Below are 3,620 nucleotides of genomic sequence, written 5' to 3' on the forward strand. Positions count from 1 at the left end.
TGGCCCCCTCCCCCAAATTTCGGGCCCTGTGTCTAGAGTAAAAATATATATTGTGCTGAATACTAGGTCATAGCAGATGTTATAATTTGTACAAGTATACAATGTGTTTGTAGGTGTATATATGTATGTGTGCGAGGCTGTTATGTGTGATGTACTGGATGGACATATGGGTGAAACAGGGGTGTGAAAAATTGTAGTTTTGGGAGGTACATTATACACGGGGTAGTATGAGTTTGAACATGATACGTGCGTGTAATGGAAGTGTTGGTGCCTGTGTGTTTAAAGTAGTATATATTGGGTTGATGTATAATTATTGCGGCTTGTTTTCAACAAAATTTTATGCAACAAAAACAATAACACACATGTAAGAAACACATCTTTAAATGATTATTCCGAAGCATAATCACCATCTACTTCAATTACTGTTTCTCATTTGCTTGGCAGACGGTCAGTCCGTCATTTAAAGATGTCTTTGTTAAATATTGTTATTGTTTTTGTTGAATAAAATTTGTGGAAAAAAAAAGCCGCAATAATTATGCACCAACCCAATAAGTGTGTGCGTGTGGATGTATGCTCTTATACTCTTTTACTCGTTTCAGCCATGCGACTGTGGTCATGCTGGAGCACCACCATGGTCTTTCTGATTTTCTCAGTCTGGGTGTTTCACATCACCGCTCCTGTATGTGCCTTCTACCCAGCTGTTGGTACATTTGATGTATAATTGAGTTTGATTCCGCAGCCCTCATCTGTACCTCCTGTCGAGCTGTTGGCTCATCCGGCATTGTGGAGAGGAGGCTGTTTAATTCCTTTTTGAAAACATCTACTTCCACCTTATGCAAATTTCTTAATATTTGTGGCAGGGTATTGAAAAGCTGTGGGCTTTCGAACCCTAGACTATTGCAATACGTAGTCCTGAATTTAGATGGAATGTACTGTACCTTTGGTACAATGCAATGGCGACCAGTTCTGGCATTTGTATAGCACTCAATGCCAAAGTTAGATTCTAGCCCTTCTAGGAGTTTCTCTATGTATATTATTGTGTATCTGTTACGCCTTCGCTCCAAGACATCACACGTTTATATTGTTTAAATGTTTTGGTTTGTGTGATGCTGGGTATTTGTTTAACGGTGTGGGGGAGTTTGTTTCGGGAACAGTGGGAATACAAGAGGTGTCAGTGAATAAGAGTGTTGACTGAATAAGGGTGGAAAATTTAGGCAGATAGGGAACGAAGTATGGAGAAAAAAAAGAACATCAATTCCTGCTCCAGACAGGGACGGAGTCTGGAGAGCTTCTTTGCAATATTAGTCCGATCACAAACAGATGTTGAAAGGAAAATCTAATCGAGCAGAAATGGCGTGAAATCGGGGAGTCATTACGGTGGTGCCTGTGTATCTTCGTGTGTATGTCTTTGTGTGTGTATGTCTTCGTGTGTGTGTCTTCGTTTGTGTGTCTTCGTGTGTTTGTCTTCGTGTGTGTCTCTTCGTGAGTGCGTCTCTTCGTGTGTGTGTCTTCGTGAGTATATTTTCATGTGTGTGTCTTTGTCTTGCAACCGCTTTAGAACAGGTTTTGCTTTGTTTACGCCTTGTAAGCTATCGGTTAGGCAAAAAATACTGATAGTAAAAAAATACCAGACTTATAAATACATACTAGGATCAATTCGTTCGGTTAAAACCCTTCAAGGCAGAGCTTTAGCATGGCTGCAGTCCAATGACTGAAACATGCAAAAGATACAAAGATAAGCAAATAACATGATATTTGTAAGGAAGGGAAAAGTCGAATAAATGGACCTCACGTCTTCCGTGGCGCTTCATTCAAACGGCACTGAACTGATGAAAGGGTAAGTTATCATCGTCGGAATTTCAAATCATAAAGTGAACAAGGCGATGCCCCAGCATGGCCGCATCCTAATGACTGAATTAAGTAAAAAATAACCGAAAGATACGTTTCGGTTATTTGTTGTGGATCTTTGAGTTCTGGTACAGTCAATGTTTCGTTGCTTCTGGTCATTTGGGCGCCATGGAAAGGATACCTTCTGTTGTAAACGCCAAAAATAGGTTTTGATTTAAGGACATTCCGCCCCGCTTTTCCTTTCACCAATCTTAGAAGCTGTAAAAAAATAAAGGGGGCATTGAGGCTGCCCTTCTCCCTGTGGTTAATGATTAAGCTGATAACATATAGAATAAAGCCGTATCTTGGAGAAACTTATCCAAGCTATTCTTCCAATTCTAAAGCCATTTGAGCGTTTTTGTGCATTTTGGGAGCGATTTGGTGGCTCTATCTAATAAGTCGAGCCACTGAATAGAAATTTCCTCGCTGGGTTTTCGGAGTGCACAAAAAGAAGAGCCAATCAACCAGATAGAACCGATTATCATGAGCGTATTGACAAAAATCGATAAGTCAAACGCAGTCACTCACTCACTCACTCACTTACACACACTCATGCATAAACACACACATACACACCACACACACACTCACACGCACACACACAAACACACTCACCTGCTCACTCACTCCTCACTCTCTCTCTTTCCTTCTTCCTCTCTTCCTTTCTCTTCCTCTCCCTCTCTCTTCCTCTCCCTCTATTCCCCCTCTCCTTCTCTTCACCCCCTCTCTCTATTTCCCCTCTCCCTCTCTTCCTCCCTCTCCATCTCTCCTTCTTCCTCCCTCACTTCTCCCCTCTCTCTCTCACGCCAAATCAACCAATCTGAATGTTATAAGTCACGATGATACACAAACTGGAATGGTTTAAACCGAACACGAACCTACATCCCCAAAATTCCAGCCGCTGTTATCGCAACGCCAGTCCAGAGCGCCACACGCCATAACCATTAGGAATGAACGAGACCAAGCGAAACTTAATTATTAGTTTCAAAGTTAGTGATTGAGCAAAATAATGAAACAGTTGATTATTTCTGAATAGGTTCCATCAATCAAAGTCTTCATTTCCTGCTTGCAGACAATGGTTGATAATCCTGGCATATCTTACTTACACGCCCCTTCATCTCCCAAATCCGATTAGACAGCAGTCTTTGATATAATCCTTGTAAAGTTATTATGTGAAAAGCGCTGCGTACGTGTGTGTATATATGTGTGACGTAGGTGTGACGTATGCGTGACGTATGTATTGTGTGTGTGTGTGTGTGTGTGTGCGTGTGTTTTTGTGTGTGGCGTATGTGTGTGCGTATGTGTGAGGGGGTATTTGTTTTGTAAGTATTGTGTGAATGTGTACGGGTATGCATGTGTACATGTGTATGTGTGTATGCCAGTGTGCAAGTCTGAGTCCACGTGAGCGCCTATATGTGTGTGTATGTGCGTATGCATAATAAACGTGCCTCTGTTTGACAGCATGCGTATGTATGTACATATGTGTGTATACGCGTGTGTATATAATTGCGCAATTCTTCGTCAACGTGAGTGTGATTGTGTGTAGTGTGTGTGTGTATATGTTTGTGTATAAGTGTGCAAATCTTTGACTGTTTGTATTTAGTGTGTATGTGTGTGTATGACCGTGTATGTCCATATAAGTGTGCAACGTTTTTGTAGCGTGTGTATAGGTTTTTGTATGTCTGTATATATGTATGCAACTATTTGTGAATGTGTATGACCGTGTAAACGCA

At 41.2% G+C, this 3,620-nt stretch overlaps 1 long non-coding RNA gene across 1 annotated transcript in view; it reads right to left on the reverse strand.

The window, feature by feature from the left end:
- Positions 1-3,262, reverse strand: part of LOC118761382 — a 9,266-nt gene extending 6,004 nt beyond the window's left edge. The window contains exon 1 of the long non-coding RNA XR_004997333.1: positions 3,249-3,262. This is a non-coding gene — a long non-coding RNA (uncharacterized LOC118761382). The remainder of the gene's footprint in view (positions 1-3,248) is intronic.
- Positions 3,263-3,620: the final 358 nt, after the last annotated feature.

Source organism: Octopus sinensis, unplaced genomic scaffold, assembly GCF_006345805.1.
Source record: "Octopus sinensis unplaced genomic scaffold, ASM634580v1 Contig12867, whole genome shotgun sequence".
Lineage (NCBI taxonomy): Eukaryota > Metazoa > Mollusca > Cephalopoda > Octopoda > Octopodidae > Octopus > Octopus sinensis.